Source organism: Chanodichthys erythropterus, chromosome 24 (assembly GCF_024489055.1).
Source record: "Chanodichthys erythropterus isolate Z2021 chromosome 24, ASM2448905v1, whole genome shotgun sequence".
NCBI classification, from domain to species: domain Eukaryota; kingdom Metazoa; phylum Chordata; class Actinopteri; order Cypriniformes; family Xenocyprididae; genus Chanodichthys; species Chanodichthys erythropterus.
The window spans coordinates 6,186,273-6,207,510 of record NC_090244.1 but is presented as its reverse complement, the minus strand read 5'-3'; the positions used below and the strand labels follow the sequence as shown (position 1 = coordinate 6,207,510).

At 38.5% G+C, this 21,238-nt stretch overlaps 1 protein-coding gene across 5 annotated transcripts in view; it reads left to right on the top strand.

Annotated features, from left to right (window-relative positions):
- Window positions 1–21,238, top strand: part of plxnb2b (plexin b2b) — a 195,003-nt gene that overhangs the window by 34,285 nt on the left and 139,480 nt on the right. The window contains exon 2 of one of the 5 annotated variants that reach the window (XM_067379116.1): window positions 8,257–8,296. The exons of the other annotated variants lie outside the window; for them this stretch is intronic. The gene's annotated coding sequence lies outside the window, so the exon portion shown is untranslated. The remainder of the gene's footprint in view (window positions 1–8,256; window positions 8,297–21,238) is intronic. 5 annotated transcript variants of the gene reach the window in all.

Below are 21,238 nucleotides of genomic sequence, written 5' to 3'. Positions count from 1 at the left end.
ATATTTGGAAATTGTCTTTCTAAATGTTTCGTTAGCATGTTGCTAATGTACTGTTAAATGTGGTTAAAGTTACCATCATTTCTTACTGTATTCACGGAGACAAGAGAGCCGTCGCTATTTTCATTATTAAACACTTGCAGTCTGTATAATTCATAAACACAACTTCATTCTTTATAAATCTCTCCAACAGTGTAGCATTAGCCATTAGCCACGGAGCACAGCCTCAAACTCATTCAGAATCAAATGTAAACATCCAAATAAATACTATACTCACAGGAATTGATGTATGCATAGTGAACACTTTGTAAGGATCCATTTTGAGGGTTATATTAGCTGTGTGAACTTTGCATTTGCTGTTTAAGGCTGTCGTGAGCTCGCGGGAGCGGGGGAGCGGGAGATTTAAAGGGGCCGCATGCTTAATCGGTGCATATATAATAATGGCTCAAAATAGGCAGTTAAAAAAATTAATTAAAAAAAATCTATGGGGTATTTTGATCTGAAACTTCACAGACACGTTCAGTAGACACCTTAGACTTATATTACATCTTTTGAAAAGACACCTCTAGGGCACCTTTTAACAAATTGCATGTGCAAACTAGCTTGGTGATTAGCATAAAATGAATTTAAAACTTGATACACTGGGTATCGCATCCAGAAAATTAGCATATCATGCACAGTATATACTGCAGAAATGGTAAAAGTAGTGTACTGTTCTGAACATAGCATTGTAATTACAGTATTTTAGGGCAAATATGATGCAAATTGGGCCGCAGCGCTACTTTCCTGCAGAGTTCTAATCAAACACCTGTCCTAATCAAGGTCTTGTGGTTCAAATTGAATACGACAGGAAAGTGTGTTCATACAGGGTTGGAGCTAAACTTTAGCATGCTAGAGGCAGCTCTAATGGAGCATTTGGCAATTAGGAATGTGCTAGATCTGTTTTATGAGAGTGTATTCACAGCGTTCTGTGATATATCATGGACTCTACTGTGCATCTGCCCTGCGTTTCTCAGCAGGTTGTGCACTTCTGCTCCAGAGTGTAATGCCTCGGTCACAGGGCATCAAACTGCCTTCAGAGGTCTCTGTGTGCTCATCCACGTCTCTTTCTTTGCTTTGTGCATTTATTGGCTGTCTAACTAGCCATCCTGCAGGGCATCAGGTGCTGTTTGGCTGTTCTGATCGAACAGGTGTTTGTTTCGCTGATTTTTCTAGGTTCTGTATTGATAGATGATCGATGGCTATGTCAGATAAGGAGAAGCGTGTCATAGGCCACCGATCCAACGCTTATCTTCTCGTTCCACCAGTAGCGCAGTTCTAATGAGCAGCAGAAACCTTCAAAACCATTATTGAGCTCTTTGGCCGCCGATATGTTGACACTGTTGGGAGGTTTGTTTGTCTCGGGTGATTGTGTTTTTGTGGTAGCACTGACTAATGGGATGTTATGTCATTTTTGAAGTAAGCTATACTTCAAGCTATACTTGGAAATTCCCCTGGTGAGATATTTACAGTATACTGTATATACCTCTCAGGTTTGTGTATAGTATGTGCATTCGAGGGCAAGACCGGGAATGTGTTTGAAAATGGCATACTATACATGATCATGTATAGCATGCCATTCCAATGACGTAGTATGTATTCTGTGCACAATTTACCAAGTTGTGCAACTGTGTCAAATATAATGAGGTCATGTGACATCAGTGTAGCATATTACTGTTGCTGCATTCCTACTATTGTGTAGTGTATAAAACACAGTATTTAGTAGGGGTGTAACGGTTCTTGGTAAAAAAAAAAAAAAAAATTGAACCGTACCGTTCTCAACCCACGGTTTGGCACGCACTTGCACCGCGGTTCATCCTAAATCTGATGGCGCATCTATAATATGGTCTGTCGAAAATTTCAACGTGTAAAACAGACAAACAGTTCGGCTAATGTATGTTTCTGTCGATGGATACAACACGTGTTCAGTATCAGTATTTTGGATCCGTGCATTATATCTTAAAATATCTTCAATCCAGAGAAATAAGCAATTTTAACCAGGACATGGACTCTGTTGTTGCGTCGCCTATCAATTACATCATACCCACGTTACCCTCGATTTCAGGTTTTATTTAGTAGAAGCCATGGAAACACCAAAGACACTTTAATTATTATGTTTTTTATTAGACAGGTGAGCAACTGTTTGGATGGATACATTCATCGACAGAAAACTAATCATGTTATAGCTCAAAACAGTAGTAAGTCTTATTGTTTAAATCTTGTTTTCTTGATTTACCGCAAGTACCATGATTTAAAATGCCTAATATCGATCTAGCTTACTGCAGTTTGCAACAAGTGTCTCATAGCAGCCGTCGAACGAACTCAGAGTTGCATTATAGAAATTACAACTTTTTAAACGTTTAACTATTTTTAACTATTATTCTGCATTTTAAGCACTAAGTAAGTTGCAAGTGTTTTATTATTTTATTATAATTGTTTTATTTTTTCATATCTGAGTGTACCTTCACCTCATGATACGGTTGAGACGAGTGTGGAAATTGCTGCTTTGTGACTGAGGACGTTTAAATAGTCCAAAACAATCCCGCACCATGTTTAAGCCCTGTTATAAAACACATAACCGTATTACTTTAACATGAATAGTATGTTACTAAAAGTTGAAACCAATAACGATGTTTCTTTTGATAACTGATGAAAATGGCGCTCTGGTCCAGGTTACGTTCTTCATGAAGTAGCGGCGCATGCGCGACCAAGTGTAGCAGTGTCAGTGTAGCTGCACAGCCCCCTCTGTTGGTGAATATAATCACTACACAATTGCTCCGATATAACCAACAGGCTGCTGTGTGTTGGTCGGGCTTTTTTGCAATGTATTTGCGGGTTATTTTGAACGAGCTATAAAACGGGGGCATCACCGGCCAAACTGGCTAGTAAGTTTTTATTAACACCCGCCAAAATGAATTTTAACCCACATTTGGCGGGTTGGCGGGTGTTAATTTAGAACCCTGATTATAACCACTTTCAACACACATATGTATTTAATATGATAAACAGTGCTGCGTAACCCCACATATGCTTGACCGGAAGAAGCAGAAGCGGTCGTCTACGGCATAATGCTTTCAAGCCGTGTGTCGCACCTGTCTCTCATTAGCAATCGCTCCAGCGGCCTCGTTCCTCTCCAGTGGCTTTCAGCCCCACCCTGCTTCATACTACAGTAATGTTAATAAATCTTAAATACATTCCATGAATATGATTTCTGCCCGTTGGATTCTTTCCACCGGCTGTAGATGTTCATCAAGCTAAGCCTTCGTTTTGAATAAGCAACATCAAGTGGCTAAATTTACATATTGTGCCTTTAATCAATGCTGTTGCTTGTAGTTTGATTAATTTTCTTTTATCTAATTTTTATTTTACAGTAGTCCTTTTTCCCTTGAACATAGCATGTACTGAACTATATCGAAACGGTGACCCTAAAACCGTCATAAAAACCGACCTGTGAGTAATTTGAATTGTTACACCCCTAGTATTTAATAACTAGAATGCTTCCATTCCAAACAATGGTCTGGTTATGTTTTATGTCTAATAAACTAATTGGCTCTTCTCCTTTTCTACAGCCTCCATGTTGAGTGTTTCTCTCATTAATTTTTCATTGAATGGTCTGTTTCCTCCTCATACTCTCTCCAGCTGTGAAAAGGCTTTGATTTTGGTTTGTTCATGTCACCATAGTGTTAGCAGGTGTCCCAGCAGCCTTTATGAATTATCCTTCATGGACCAATGAAGTGTCTGTCAAGCTTGCACGAGTCCACGTTTTCACACTAAGTCCGCAATGATTTCTATTTCTGCAGGTTGCGGCGTGTTCAGAGTCATTTAGGCAGATAGAAGTTGAGCGCATCTTGATGGAGGAACGAGTTCTGTGAGTGTATCAAGTCAAAACACCAGGTTAATATTCAGGTTTGTTGAGTGTGGGCTGGTAAACCACAGGAAACTCTTGTTGCTGTGGGATCTTGCGTTTACATGAAGCTTCAGTGTATTATAGTGTCTGGGTGGAAAAGTCACTTGGCACAAGGCTTTCATATCCCTTCAAACGGTCTCTCGGTCTCTCTCTCGGATGCCCTTTACTACCCCTCACTAGTTCGCCGTCAGAAATCCTCCCAGATTTACTCTGAGGGCAGCGGCTCACACACTGAAGAAATTTCATACAGGTTCGAGAGGAGGGAAAGACAGATCTTCGCTTAAGTAAACGATGACTTTTTGGCTTCAGAGTAGTTGTTCTCATTTCGTTTCAGCCTCGTTCGCTCACTGTCCTTTATAAATATTCACACGCTTGCATTCAGAGACCCCAGACTGTGAATCCGCGAATTCACTCGACACTCCAGTGAGTAGTAAGGTTTGATCCCTCTTTCACTTGCCTCTCACACCTTCTAATTTCTCTCTCTCACTTGACTTTTTTTTAGTGTGGAATCTCCTGTGGATTTCCACTCTATCCGAATGTTTGCCTGCAGACTGCATTGTTTTTTCCCTCTGTATAATTTTCTTCATCACATCATTACAGACTCCTCTTTGTCTTCCTCGCATCATTTATCACATTTGTGTGAGAAATTCGAGGTTGAGATTACACTGCAAAAAATAATTTTCTTAATCAGTGTTTTTTCCTTGTTTTTCAGTAAAAATATCTAATCATCATTAGAAGATAAATTGACTTGTTTTTTGGAGAATTTATACTGAATTTAATTGAACTTTTCTCATCCAACTGGAATTAACAAATCTAATAAATATGTAGTGAGGTGTAAAAAGGAAAAAAAAAATGACAATAGCATAATAGAATCGGTGAATAAATCCAATATGCATTATTTTAAAACAAATTATGATTTTTTTTTGCTGGAATTTTTCAAATACAAATACACTTCCATTCAAAAGTTTGGGGTTGGATTGGAAGATTCTTATGCTTACCAAGGCTGCATTTATTTGATCAAAAATACATTAAAAACAAATAATGTGTGAAATATTTTTTTTTTATGTAATTTATTCCTGTGATGAAAGCTGAATTTTCAGCATCTCTCCAGTCTTTAGTGTCACATGATCCTTCAGAGATCATGCTGATTTGCTGCTCAGGAAACATTCATCATCATCAGTTCAACAATTGTGTAACTTAATGTTTTCGTGGAAACCCTGATTTATTTTTCAGGATTTTTCAATGAATAGAACGTTCAAAAGAAGGGTATTTATTTTAAACAGAAATCTTTTGTAATATTATAAATGTTTACTTTCACGTTTGATCAGTTCAGTGCATCTTTACTTTAATGTTTCAAAGGAAGTGAATATTGTGATGCATATTGTTAATGTTGTATATAATAACTTGTATGCTAACATGTGCTGTGTTAAATGTTCTTTAAACGGCTTGACGCTTGTAGATAAGGGACAGATTGAAACCGTATTTGTTTAGCATTTGCATTGGCAGCTTTTGATACCATGTGAGCCTTGAGTGATTTTAAACAGGCTGCTGTTAGCTGATTGATAACGTTTAGCGTGACATGGCTGCGGTTCCACTGGGGCTGCAAATGAAAGGATGAAGCAATACTGCACATCACTGAAATCCAGCACTGGGCCCAATACCGAGCCCTGGGGGACACCGTAATGGCTGCACGTACCACAGATTTCTTTCTCTTGCACTGCTGGAGCTAATGGGGCGGCGTTTGGGAGAATGTCCGAATCTCACATTACTCACAGTCTGCCTCTCTAATGGCTCTTCAACATTTGAAATCGTTTTCAGAGCTAAAACAAGCTCTCAGCAGCTCGTCGATTAGAGCATCAGCGGACGTGTAATGAATGTCTGCGTTATTGTTGTTTTATTTTTTATGGAAACATTGATATCTGAAACCATGCTTACTCACCCGTGCTCTGAGTGAGGTAAAGGGTCAGTTCAATAAGCAATTTAGTTCAAGAAGTTTAACCCTTAAATGCATGACTGTTTCGCCAATCATTCTTACATATTCGGGTCTTTATCGACCCGGATCTTTATCTAACACGGAAGGATCTCTGCCTGTCGCGATAATAAAAAACTCCTCTGATATTAGAGTAACAATTACAGAAGAATAAAATAAATCATACTTTGTTACCTTTTGGAACTTGAAAGGGCTCAGTTTGTGCAGATGTTTTATGCCATCATCACTGTCCTCCTCAGAGCTCATTTCCCAGTAAATTCAGCAAATAATGGGCTAGTTTTATGTTTGAGGTCACGAATATGAGCCCATTCGCGATCTCAAACGTATTCTCAAAACTATATAATTTTCAACATCTTCAAAATCAATATTTCGATCACTAACAGCTTTACCAGATCCATCCAATAACAGTTAGTCATATTTGATTACGTTCAGTTTTCATGTTTTTCTTATTATTTCGTTTTCTGTCTGAATGAGTCGTCACTTCAGCATTGTGTATCAGACATTGCCACCTTGTGGAATAAAGGTTAATTGCATTTATTCCGTCATCTAAGATTCAATTATTATTGTGCAGAAAAAACATACATACACTCATACACACCTCGGGTCGTTTGCGACCCTATACAATTTTTACAAAAAATGAATACAAAAATAGGCATTCTTTTATAATTTTATGATTTTTTTCTTGTTATATTCTTTATAATGAATTGATTTGAGGAATACCAAGAAGGTTGATGTCTAACTTTAAAAAATGAATGAGGAGGAGGGTAGCGAATGTCACTAAAGACCCGAGGTATGCATTTAAGAGTTAAACAAGCGTTAACTGTTAACTGATTTGTGTAATTCCTTTTGGTGAATCAGGTGCGTGTTGATGTTATTAACAGGTGCAATTCGTTCTTAGTGAATCCCTCCGCTAAATATTTAAAGAGTCATATTGCTTTAAATCATTTAATTCTCTACTTTTGCAAAATGTGTTGACGCTATGGGAATGACTTGCGGACAGATGTGGTCCAGCTTTGCTCCTTGTTGACGGAGTCCCGCTGGTTTTGGCTCTGGTACCAGTGTGGGAATCATCACATCCAACACCTGTTCCTCTGCTAAGCACCTTCTTGTCTTTCTGAATGATTTACTCTCTCAGGGAAATTTCTGGGAGGCTTTATCTGTTTTCTTCCTCGTCTTTTTCTCTCTCCTCAATCTCTCCTTCTTCGCTTAAGCTCATTAAATGTTTCCGAGAGAATAGGAAATCAATGGCGCATATGGTGTGAGAGAACTTTTTTCTTGATTTGTTTTACCCTGTATTTATCTGTTTTCACATATCTCAGTTTCTTTTGGTTTCTGTCTGTTGGGCAAGATAAAATTACTTAAAGGGTTAGTTCAGCCAAAAATGAAAATGTATTACTTACCCTCATGCTGTTCCACACCCGTAAGACCAAATTAAGATATTTTAGCTGAAATCCGATGGCTCCATGAGGCCTCCATAGGGAGCAATGACATTTTCTTTCTCAAGATCCATTAATGTACTAAAAACACATTTAAATCAGTTCATGTGAGTACAGTGGTTCAATATTAATATTATAAAGTGACAGGAATATTTTTGGTGCACCAAAAAAAACAAAATAACGACTTATATAGTGATGGCCGAATTTAAAACATTGCTTCAGGAAGCTTCGGAGCACAAATAAATCAGTGTGTCGGATCAGCTGTTCAGAGCGCCAAAGTCACGTGATTTCAGCCGTTTGGCAGTTGGACACACGATCCGAATCATGATTCGATACACTGATTCATTTGTGCTCCGAAGCTTCCTGAAGCTGTGTTTTGAAATCGGCCATCACTAAATAAGTTGTGATTTTGTTTAGTTTTTTGGTGCACCAAAAATATTCCTGTCGCTTTATAATATTAATATTGAACCACTGTACACACATGAACTGATTTAAATATGTTTTTAGTACATTAATGGATCTTGAGAGAGGAAATGTCATTACTCCCTATGGAGGCCTCACGGAGCCATCGGATTTCAACTAAAATATCTTAATTTGTGTTCTGAAGATTAACAAAGGTCTTACGGGTGTGAAAAGGCATGGGGGTGAGTAATAAATGACATTATTTTTGGGTGAACTAACCCTTTAAAGCAAAGTTGAATAAGATAATGAAGGGATAGTTCACTGAAATATTATTAGGGTGAGCAAATAACTTCAGAATATTCTTTTTAACTTTAGGTGAACTATCCCTTCTTTTTGCAAATAAGTTTATGCTGAAAACAAGAGAGAAATATTTGTACTGAAAAGCGAGACACAAATACTGATAAAGAAATGTATATGTTTTCCAGCTTTTCCCACTCATCCTCCTCTGGGGCGACAGGCTTTAAGGTAGGAATATGCTTGATTTCAGATGCGTTCTTCATCTTTTTGGCAAACGAGCCACGGCTTGGCATCCCCTTCCGGTGTTTGTAGTCGAAATGGCTCTGCAGCACTTGGTTAGGTTCCCGCACGACCTTTATTCATCCTGACACACATCAGGCTTCTGGATCACAGCGGGAAGAACTGCTGGAAGGAAAACGAGAATTGTGTCTGATTGCTTAAAATGTTCATCGTTTTCCCCCTCTCTTTTAATCATCCTTACTGGCTCTCTCAGCGCTGACCTGTGGGTTTGATTAGTCAGGCTAGTGGAGGATGACAGTATGCTAAACTGCCTTTCTGAAGTAACTGAAATCAGGCTTCTTCCTTAAGATGACATTTAAATGCAGTTTGACCCTATTTACTTCATGTCCTTGGTCTTATTGTGCAGTATTTATCATGTTACTCTAAAGAAAACTTGAAATGACTATCTCTGCCTCTGAAATAACTTTTTTTCTGTTGATGTAACCAAGGCTGCACTTGTAGGGAAAATAATGAGAACCAATAGTATTAAAGCCAAAAATTCCAAGATCCAATCAAATCATGTGTGGGTGGGGCTTTTTTAAGTCACACCCACATTTACTTCTGAATATGTCTTGCAAATGCCATTTTATGTCTTAAAACCCATTTTACTTCTTTAGTGTGGTGCCTATTTACACTAGCTCCACCCTCCAATGACTGGTTGGGCCACTTAACTTTAAAAAAAAGACTCACAGAATTCAATGTTTTCAGTGGCACAGCAGTAGCGAGTAAGGCTTGCAGACCTGGATTTTAATTCGATCCACACTGGTTCGAATCCGCCTTTTGCCGAGCTCGCACTTCTCCATTTTACCATCAAATTTCACACAAGAAAGGCATTACTGTTACTTAACAGTCGGGATCATTAATATGTACGCCCCCAATATTTGCACATGCCAGCCCATGTTCAAGGCATTAGACAAGGGCAGCCAGTATTAACGTCTGGATGTGCACAGCTGAATCATCAGACTAGGTAAGCAAGCAAGAACAATAGCGAAAAATGGCAGATGGAGCAATAATAACTGACATGATCCATGATATCATGATATTTTTAGTGATATTTGTAAATTGTCTTTCTAAATGTTTCGTTAGCATGTTGTTAATATACTGTTAAATGTGGTTAAAGTTACCATCGTTTCTTACTGTATTCACGGAAACAAGACTGTCGCTATTTTCATTATTAAACACTTGCAGTATGTATAATTCATAAACACTGCATAAAAACTTCATTCTTTATTAATCTCTCCAACAGTGTAGCATTAGCTGTTAGCCACGGAGCACAGCCTTAAACTCATTCAGAATCAAATGTAAACATCCAAATAAATACTATACTTACGTGATTAGACATGCTGCATGACGAACACTTTGTAAAGATCCATTTTGAGGGTTTTATTAGCTGTGTGAACTTTGTTTATGCACTGTTTAAGGCAAGCGCAAGCTCTGGGGGCGGAGAGCGTGAGCAATTAAAGGGGCCGCAGCCTGAATCGGCACATTTCTAATTATACCTCAAAATAGGCAGTTAAAAAAATCAATTAAAAAAAATCTATGGGGTATTTTGAGCTGAAACTTCACAGACACATTCAGGGGACACCTTAGACTTATATTACATCTTGTAAAAAAACCTTCGATGGCACCTTTAAGAAAATGCTGCTACTGTCACTCTTTGTAAATTGCAACTACAGTTATTTGCACTTAGTGTAAATAGCATTTATCGCTAAGAAAATATGCTATTTTCACTTACTGTAAATGGCATCTCATTGCTGTTTACACTTGGTGCAAATAGCCGCTGCCTATATTTGCAGGTGAAACAAAAAAAGTAGATTTATTTTAGACATTTGTAAATTGTTTTGGGTCATTAAAAGTGGCCAATACCAAAGATTATAGAATAACGCAACACGCGTCACTCGTATTGTTTTGAATGTGACAAAGTGCAACGCGCAATATGGCGGAATAAGTCCCGCCTTCTAAATAAGAGCCAATCGCCGTTTGGTAAAGTCATTGCAACACTGCAGCGGCCGTTAGAAACATCTGTTCCTATAGAAACAGTCAGACGTGCACCTCCGAAATGAGAAGCAATTGATCCAGCCTGAAAAATACCGTTTTTTTTTTTTGTTTGTTTGTTTGTTTGTTTGTTTTTTGGTCATGATTCGAGCGTTTAGAAACAAAATTTATGATATATTTGTTGTCAGATTTCATTGGTGATTTCAAATATGAAATTTAATCGAAAGCTTGACAAACAGATTTGGAGAATTTGGTGTTTTACCATTCAAAGAGCTGCACTTGAATGCCCGAGAGGCATTACAAAGATGGCCGCCGAGTGAAATGACTTGTATTAAAGGGACTTTAATCAGCATTTTTAGTGTCTTTACTCCAGTCTTCTTCACTGTCACGTGATCCTTCAGAAATCATTTATATAATATGCTGATTTGCTGCTCAAGAAACATTTCCTATTATTATCAATGTTGAAAACAGTTTTGCAGTGTAATATTTCTCTGAAAACCATGATACAATTTTCTCGCATTTATTTTAAATAGAAATCTTTTGTAACATTATAAATGTCTTTAATGTCACTTTTGATCAGTTCAATGTATCCTTGCTGAATGTAAGTATTAAAGGGTTAGTTCACCCAAAAATTAAAATAATGTCATTTATTACTCACCCTCATGTCGTTCCAAACCCGTAAGACCTTCGTTAATCATCAGAACACAAATTATGATATTTTAGTTGAAATCCGATGGCTCAGTGAGGCCAGGCAGCAAATCAAGATCCATAAAGGTACTAAAATCATATTTAAATCCGTTCATGTGAGTACAGTTGCTCAATATTAATATTATAAAGCAACAAGAATATTTTGTTGCGCTAAAAAAAAAACTAAATAACGACTTATATAGTGATGAAATCAGCCATCACTATATAAGTAAAAAAAAAATATTCTCGTCGTTTACATCTTAAAATATCTTGATTTGCATTCAGAAGTCCTTACGGGTGTGGAACAGCATGAGGGTGAGTAAAACATTATTTTCATTTTTGGGTGAACTAACCCTTTAATTCCTTCATACTGATCCCAAAATGTTGAATGGTAGTGTTTCTATTTGGTTAATATTTAACATTATCCATGTGTAAGTCATTTCAGAGGCGGGGCAAGTTGTTAGATTGTAACAGGCGGTTTATTTCTTTGGAATAATGTGCACCAATGAATCATTCACATTAATACCAAGAAACATGTATTAAGAAAGCATATCGAGTGCATTTTGACACGTTTCCTTTGTAACTTTAATCCTTCTTTGTCTCTGCTAGCTTGGCTCAATATGATGTACTATAACCTGAGCGTGTAAACACACACACACACTCACACACAGCACTTTCCAGTGTTCTGGCTGTATTTCAGGCTTCTGCTTCACTATCAGCAGTGGAGCAGCTTCGCTCTCACCGTTCGGCCAAGCCTAGGAAACAATACGTGCTGTTATTTATTTATTATTTTCAGAAAGAGGCCGTTTGTCGTTGTGTCGGGGGGAGCGAGTGTGCGTGTGTGTGTGTGTGTGTGTGTGTGTCAAGCTGTTGGGCAGGTCCAGGCACAGCCCATTGTGAGGAATAATGGATGCAATGGCCACTATCGCTAGAGTTATCTCCCTCACACACACATACGGTGGCTTGAGGAGCTGGTGATAAATGACTTTGAGACTCGCTGTCTACGATCAATAAACCACTAGCACCAGATGAGTGAGACCGAGCTGCCGCTCTCCGTTTCTACTTTACTTCTCTCCATCTGCTCCGCTTTGGCTCCTTCAGTCAACTCTTGTCTCGTCTCATCTCTCATTCTCTTCCCATCTGGTCTCTCATTATCTGTTAAACTTTTCTCATCTCGTATCTCACTTTTGTCTCTCATTATGTTGCCTTAACTTGTCCAATCTCGTCTCATTATTGTTTCTGTTCTTCTTGTCTTTTTTGTTTTCTTCTTTTCTTATCTCGTCAGTTTTTGTCTCTGTCTCTATATCAGTTTTCCATCTCATTTCTTCTCTGCTCTTCTCATCTCTCTTCACATCTCTTATGTTATTGTCTTTTTTTCTCTCATAATGTCTCATAACTTTTGTTTTCTCGTCTGTCCTTTCTTTTTCCTTTCTTTTTACTGCTTCATCTCTCTCTTAAAGGAACGCTCAGACAGTTGAGTTTTACCGTTTTTGAATCCAATCAGCCGATCTCCGGGTCTGGCGGTACTACTTTTAGCATAGCTTAGCATAGTGCATTGAATCTGATTAGACCGTTAGCATCTCGCTCAAAAAAATAACCAAAGAGTTTCAATGTTTTTTCTATTTAAAACTTGACTCTTCTGTAGTTACATCGTGTACTCAGACCGACAGAAATTTTTTTTGAGCGAGATGCTAACGGTCTAATCAGATTCAATGCACTATGCTAAGCTATGCTAAAAGTGGTACCGCCAGACCCGGAGATCAGCTGATTGGATTCAAAAACGGTAAAACTCAACTGTTTAACTCTAGGGGAGATGGAAAATGAGCCTATTTTCAAAACAAGTTGAGTTTTCCTTTTAAGTTTCTCATCTCATGTCTATTTTTTGTTCATCTCACCTATTGTCTTTCAGTTTTTACATCTCATCTTGTCTTTCCTTTTACTTTTCTCATCAAACTCTCTCTCGTCTCATCATGTCACTTCTTTTCACATCTTGTTTCAAATTGGACTCATTTCACATAATTTATTTTCTTGGTTTAATTTCTCATCTTTAATTTCTTTTCTCATGTCTTCATCTTGTTTCTGCTTGTTTAGTCACAGCTCTTCTTTCTGGTCTCATAATTTTAATAGTTTTCTCCCGTTTCCAAATCTAATCTTATCCTGATTCAATCTCTTCTTGTCTCATCTCTTTATTTTCTCATCTAATCTCGAATACTCTACTTTCTCGTCTGGTTGCTTTTCTCATGTCTCCATCTTGTCTCATTTTATCGCAGCTCTTCTTTTTGGTCTCTTTTCCAGTCTCATGTCATTTCATCTTTAATGGTCTTCTTTCTAATCTCCTTTCTCATTCTTCTCTAATTATTTTCTCCACTTTTCAAATCTTATCACATCTTGTATCCTTGTTTCTCACTTTTCATATCTCATCTCTTTCTCATCCTGTAGCTTTAGTCATGTCTTCTCTTGTCTCCTTGCTCTTTTTTCAGGTTCATCTCATTTCTTTTTCAGTCTCATGTTTTTTGTGGTACTCCACTCTCGTGTCTTTTCTCCTTTAATCTCTTCTTGTTTCTCACTCGTCACATTATTTCATTTCATCTCTTCTTTTCTCATCTCATCTCATTATTTTCTATTTTCACATCTCATCGTGTCTCATCACTTTTCACACCTCATCACTTCTTTTTTCATCTTGTTGCTTTTTCTCACTTCTTCAACTTGTCTCGGCTTGTTTTGTCACAGCTGTTCTTTCTTGTCTCCTCTGTTTTTGTTGTGCAGTTTCTCATCTCGTCTTTTGTGGCTTCTTATTTCATTCAAGTTTTCTCATCTTTTCTCTTTTCAACTTGCGTTTCTCATTTCCCTGTTTTCACATCTCATCTTCTCTTCTTATTTTCATCTTGTTGCTTTTCTCATGTCTTCATCTTGTCTCTGGTCATCTTATATACAGCAATTTCATCTTTGTGGTCTTCTGGTCTCATTTCATGACTTTTCTTTAGTCTTTTCTCAGTGTTTTGGGGTATTCTGATCTGATTTTATGTCTTTTCTCATTTCACGTCTTCAAATTTAGACTTTCTCAGTTGTCTCAACTCTCGTTGTTTTCTCCCGTTTTCACTTTTCATCTCTTAATTACTCATCTCGTTGCTTTTGTCATGTATTTGTCTTGTCTCGTTTGCTCACAGCTCTTCTTTCTGGTCTCATCTCTTCTTTTTTCCCCAATTTTCTCATCACCTTGCCTTTTGTGGTTGAATGTCGCATTTCATGTTTTCTTATGTCTTCTTTTCTCATATCATCTGGTCTATCTCATCTCAATTCTCATTATTTTCTCCTGTGTTCATATATCTCATCCTATCTGCTCTTTTCTCATTTTGTTGCTTCTCATGTCTTCATCTGGTCTCTGCTCTTTTTGTCACAGCTCTTGTTTTCCACCCTCATCTTTTCTAGCCTCTCTTCTCATCTCTAATCATCTCTCTTCACATGAAGCTCAGTCGTGGTCATGTAGGTCTTGTCTGAGGGGCGCAGGTGATCGCTGGTCAGTCACACACACACACACACACACACGCACACACACACGCACATCATTGTTCAATTACTAACACTCAAATGCACACAGAATAGCTCAGATGCGGTGTGAGTGTGTGTGTGAGAGCGTTTCCAGCTGTAGGGATTGATCGTGGAATGAAAGTGTAATGGGAGATGAGCTCTCATCTCAACCCTCACTGGAACAGAACAGAGATTTGGTTACAAACACCAGCCGTATGACGCACACACACACACACACACACACACACACACACACACACACACACACACACACACACACACACACACACACTCACAGCACGTGTGATCACAAATCTCCAGACAGCGTCACACACCCTCAGAAATCTTCAAAAGAAAATTGTGAATGCTAATCAGATGTTTTTGTCTATTTCTGGCATGTGAATACTCTAATGCTCGGACTAATTAAGCCTTCCATAATAAACCTCCTCTATTCTCTCTCTCACTCACACTCTCGGTCCAGCTTTCAGAGGACGAGTTGCATTTCGTCTCTCATTCTCTTCTCTTCTCTTCTCTTCTCTTCTCTTCTCTTCTCTTCTCTTCTCTTCTCTTCTCTTCTCTTCTCTTCTCTTCTCTTCTCTTCTCTTCTCTTCTCTTCTCTTCTCTTCTCTATCATTTCTCCTTTTCGTCATTCCATTGCATTTCTCATTTTCTCATCTATTCTCAATTTTCATTTTCATATTATCTCACCTCTCATCTTATCTCGATTTCACTCGTCTCGTTTCTCATTTTTGTCTCATCTTGCATTCTCGCTTTTTTGTCTCATTCTTGTCTCTTCTGGCTTGTTTTCTCATCTCCTTTCTATCATTTCTCCTTTCATCTTATCTTGATTTTACTCATCTTTTTTCTCACATTTGTCTCATCTTGCAGCTTTGTCTCATTCTTGTCTCATCTTACTTGTCGTGTTTCTCCCTTTTGACTCATTTTACTTGTTTGTCTCATTCTTGTCTCTTCTGACCTCTTGTTTTCTCATGTCACCTCTCATTTTATCTTGATTTAACTAATCTTTTCTCATTTTTGTCTCATTTTTGTCTCTTTTGACCTTGTTTTCTCATCTCATCTCATCTCGCCATCTCGCCTCTCATCTTATCTCGATTTTACTCATCTTGTTTCTCATTTTTGACTCATTTTACTTGTTTGTCTCATTCTTGTCTCATCTGACCTCTTGTTTTCTCATCTCATATCTCGTCATCTAGTCTCTCATCTTATCTCGATTTTACTTGTCGTGATTTTTGTCACATCTTGCATTCTTGCTTGTTTGTCTTATTCCAGTCTCATCTGGCCTCTTGTTTTCTCATCTCATCTTTTGTCATCTTGACTCTCATCGTTTTTTACTCTTGTTTCTCATTTTTTTCTCATCTTGCATTCTTGCTTTGTCGCTCACTCTTGTCTCTTCTGACCTCTTGTTTTCTCATGTCGCCTTTTATTTTATCTTGATGTCTTCTTGTTTTCTCATCACATCTTCGAGATAAAATGAGAGATGACGAAGATGAGAAAACAAGATGCCAGATGAGACAAGAACGAGAAGCGAAGAAGCAAGAATGCAAGATTAGACAAAAATGAGAAAAGGCGAGTAAAATCAACATAAGATGAGAGGTGAGATGATGATTTTTCTCGTCTTTTCTCATCTCATCTCTCGTCATCTTGCCTCTCATCCTCTTTTACTCTTGTTTCTCATTTTTGTCTCTTCTGACCTCTTGTTTTCTCATGTCACCTCTCATTTTATCTTGATTTAACTAATCTTTTCTCATTTTATCTCTCATCATCTCATCTTATCTCGATTTTACTCTTGTTTCTCACTTTTGTCTCATTTTGCTTGTTTGTCTCATTCTTGTCTCATCTGGCCTCTTGTTTTCTCATCTCATCTCTCGTCATCTAGTCTCTCATCGTGTCTTTTACTCTTGTTTCTCATTTTTGTCTCATCTTGCATTCTTGCTTTGTCTCTCATTCTTGTCTCTTCTGACCTCGTTTTCTCATGTCGCCTCTCATTTTAACTTGATTTAACTAATCTTTTCTCATGTGTCTAATTTTTGTCTCTTCTGACCTCGTTTTCTCATCCCATCTCTCATCTTATCTCGATTTTACTCATCTTGTTTCTCATTTTTGACTCATCTTGTGGCTTCATCTCTCATTCTTGTCTCTTCTGTCCTCTTGTTTTCTCATCACATCTTCGAGATAAATTGAGAGATGACGAAGATTAGATGAGAAAACAAGATGCCAGATGAGACAAGAACGAGAAACGAAGAAGCAAGAATGCAAGATTAGACAAAAATGAGAAAAGGCGAGTAAAATCAAATCATTTTCTCATCTCTCGTCATCTTGCCTCTCATCCTCTTTTACTCTTGTTTCTCATTTTTGTCTCATCTTGCATTCTTACTTTTTTGACTCTCATTCTTGTCTCTTCTGACCTCTTGTTTTCTCATGTCGCCTCATTTTATCTTGATTTAACTAATCTTTTCTCATTTTTGTCTCATTTTTGTTTTTTCTGACCTTGTTTTCTCATCCCATCTCTTGTCATCTCATCTCTCATCTTATCTCAATTTTACTCATCTTGTTTCTCACTTTTGTCTCATTTTGCTTGTTTGTCTCATTCCAGTCTCATCTGGCCTCTTGTTTTCTCATCTCATCTCTCGTCATCTTGCCTCTCATCGTTTTTTACTAATCGTTTCTTATTTCTCTCATCTTATCTCGATTTTACTCGTCGTGTTTCTCATTTTTGTCTCATCTTGCATTCTTGCTTTGTCTCTCAATCTTGTCTCTTCTGACCTCTTGTTTTCTCATGTCACCTCTCATTTTATCTTGATTTAACTAATCTTTTCTCATTTTTGTCTCATTTTTGTCTCTTCTGACCTCGTTTTCTCATTTTATCTCTCGTCATCTCATCTTATATCGATTTTACTCGTCTTGTTTCTCTTTTTTGTCTCATCTTGCATTCTCGCTTTTTTTTTGTCTCATTCTTGTCTCTTCTGGCTTGTTTTCTCATCTCCTTTCTATCATTTCTCCTCTCATCTTATCTTGATTTTACTCATCTTGTTTCTCACTTTTGTCTCATCTTGCTTGATTGTCTCATTCCTGTCTCATCTGACCTCTTGTTTTCTCATCTCATATCTTGTCATCTAGTCTCTCATCTTATCTCGATTTTACTCGTCGTGTTTCTCATTTTTGTCTCATCTTGCATTCTTGCTTTGTCTCTCATTCTTGTCTCTTCTGACCTCTTGTTTTCTCATGTCGCCTCTCATTTTATCTTGATTTAACTAATCTTCTCATTTTTGTCTCATTTTTGTCTCTTCTGACCTTGTTTTCTCATCTTATCTCCATTTTACTCATCTTGTTTCTCATTTTTGACTCATCTTGCAGCTTCATCTCTCATTCTTGTCTCTTCTGGCCTCTTTTTGTCTCATCCTAACTCATTCTTTTCTCATTCTCCTCTTCTCTCATTCCTTCTCTGTGTTGGTTGTATGGCCGTAGTCCACTGCACCTGTTGCTGTCAGTGTAGAGTGTGTGTGTGTGTGTGTGTGTGTGTTTGTGTGTGTGTGAGCTGCTCACCTCTGCCAGAACATCAGACCTGCCCTCAGCTGTCACACACAATGACCCTCTGCTCTAATGAAGGCAGGGTCAGGATCGTGTGTGTGTGTGAAAGAGGTAGGTTGTATGTGTGACTGTGTGTGTGAGGGTAGAGAGCAGCTAATTGGTTGAGCTGTCAGCGTCAGTTCCCTGTGTTTCACACACAAAACACACACAGACACAAGCTATTACACAGCAAACACACTTAAACTGCTCAGCCTGAACCCTTTCATAATATTCACCAGAATTTGATGTTTCCAAAGGAGCCAGCCAGAGTCATGATTCAGGCCAAAACTCCTGACATCTTGATCTGACATTATTTAAGGGCTTTCATACTAGAGATTTTAAAGTGGGCTTGAGTCCATCAAAGTTTAATTCATTTGGTTCTGATTGAAAAGGTTGATATGAAAGCGATCTTTCCAAATGCCATCATTTAATTAATATGTTATGCATATGTTTTGTGGTCCCGATCATATTATAGTAAAGAGTAGTTCTCATCTGACGAAATTTGATTTCGGAGAATAACTCTTTTCATGTCTCTCACAATACGTTTCCTCTTTCTCTCCATGTAAAGTTTTGGTGGTGAATCCGACACAACAAATGCATGAATAAAACTGGCGTGTACTCATTATGTAGTTCGTGTTGCGAACAGCTGCCATTTGTACTTGGTGTTACTCAAGTTGATTACACTTCTGCAGTTCGGAGCCAGAAATAAAATTTGAACAGAGACCTGGGAGATCTGGTTCGGACCAAGTCTGAAAGTACTCTTAATGACTGCAGACCTGTCACTGACCCTCCACAAAGTAAAGTACGCTCCCAGGCTGCTACAATGATCACTTCTGACCAAAAATAGTTGGTGGATTCACAAGAATTTGCAAGATTTTGGGGTTTGAATCTTTGAATGATTCAAAAGCTTCATTGGAAGCTGAATATATTTGAGAACAAATGTGTCTTACAGTCAGAGTAGGAATGTTCAACATTTTCAGTGATTTTATCACGTCTGTGAATGGGTATTTTAGTCAGTGCATAATGAGGTGGGGTTGCAAAATTTCTGCAAAAAACTTTTTTTTTTTCTCAGGCAAAAAAGGTCCATTGCATATTGTCAATAGTGTAGTGATGTATGAAGCACAACAGCTTTCTGAAAAACAGCTTTCTGTTGGTCAATGTGGCAACTTCGCATGACCAATTTGATCTTGTACCTCAATGAAATCTTACACCCTTTACTTCCGTATGACAGCGCGCTGTTTGTGTTGCCAAATCCGCGACTTTCCCACAGAATTGGGTTAATTTTTCACTTTTGCTGTGGGTTGTTTTGCAGGTCCATACGTTGAAGCGACCACGCTAGCGTAATATTGAACCCCTGCCACGCGATTTTTACCGGGATACCCCACAGAATGCAATTGGGCAAGTTTTGGGAAGCAATTGAGTGCATTTTGTGGTAAAAACATGACAACCCTGTTTGTATTGTTCTTTTGCACATGCAGGTCAGTTCAGAACCATGAACTGTTCACACTGGAAATCTGATAATGGCCACATTTAAAACAACAATGTGAACAGCTATACAAAAAAATCAGATCTGAGCAAAAATCGGAATTGAGCATTAATGGCCAGAACACACCAAGCCGACGACAAACTAGTGGCGACGAAAGCAGACTGTGGGTTTGGCTCACGTCGACAGCGTCTGTGTCCAAAGTTGCCCTGAGACACCAAACCGACGCTAAACAGCCGACGGCCAAGTAGCATGTCATTTCTGCGCCTGCGTGAGATGAAATGCCTGTCTGAACCAGCAGGTGGCAGTAGCTGAACAGCCAATCAGAATGATCAGATGGCCCGACGGACCGACGAGCTCCGACGCCGATTAAACATTTCGAATTGGCCGAAAAAAAGCTGACGAGGACCAACTTCAGCCGACGGTGCGGAACACACTGAGAAAACTTAGTCGGCCGACGAACAAACAGTGTGAATGTAGTCTAAATGTCACTTGTCAGTAATATCGTCTATTCTCGTCTAAAGTCAAGAACACACTAAGCCGAAGCCGACGAACTAGTGGCGACGAAAGCAGACTGAGGGGTTGGCTCACGTCGGCAGCGTCTGGGTCCAAAGTTGCCCTGACACAACAAACCAACAGCCAACGGCCAAGTAGCACATCCATAAAAGCCTTTCCGTACCAGCAGGTGGCAGTAGTTGATCAGCCAATCAGAATGATCAGATGGCCTGATGGACCGACGAGCTCCGACGCCAATTCAACATGTCGAATCAGCCGAAAAAAAGCCGACGAGGACCAACATCAGCTGACTGTGTGGAACACACTGAGAAAACTTAGTCAGCCGACGAACAAACACTGCCCAACGGCTGACCGTCGGCTTGGTGTGTTCCTGCCTTAATGGGATGTTCACAGTACTTAAATCCCCAATTCTTGTTGAAATTCCTGTATTCTATTGAATTAGGTTGTAAATTATAGGCACAGTCGCCGCACATTTGCATAAATTCGAACGTTGCTCAACTTTGTTGAATCGTAAACACTTGCTAAATAGCCAACACTTGTTGAAAATGAATGAATTCTAGTTGATTTGTTGCTGTAAATCACTGTCTTAAAGGGATAGTTCACCCAAAAATGCAAATTCTGTCATTACTTACTCACCTTCATGATGATCCAGACCTGTTTGACTTTCTTCTATGGAACGCAAAAGAAGATATTTTGAGGAGTATCTGTGTTTTTTTGTCTATTCAATGAAAGTGAGTGGTGTCCAGTGTTGTTTGGACCTCAACGTTCTCAAAGTCAAAAAGGTTTGGAATGATATGAGGGTAAGTAAATGAGTTTTCCTTTTTGGGTCAACTATCCCTTCAAATCTGAGTGGTCTGTTTATATTCGGTTGTTGAACTTCTATCAAGAGATCGTTCTCATCTCAAAGCTTTCAATGGCACAAACTCATTAAATGATGCGTTTCAGACTTTCATTTCCATAGTAGTTTCATTGTGATATTTTCCAGCCGATTTGTGTTTGATCGTCAGCTGATATTGTTGCATGAGTCAGCAAAACTGCAGCACCCCTCTAACAAAGTGCCGCTTGTTCTCCTAAACATTTCCCTTCCAGCTCTT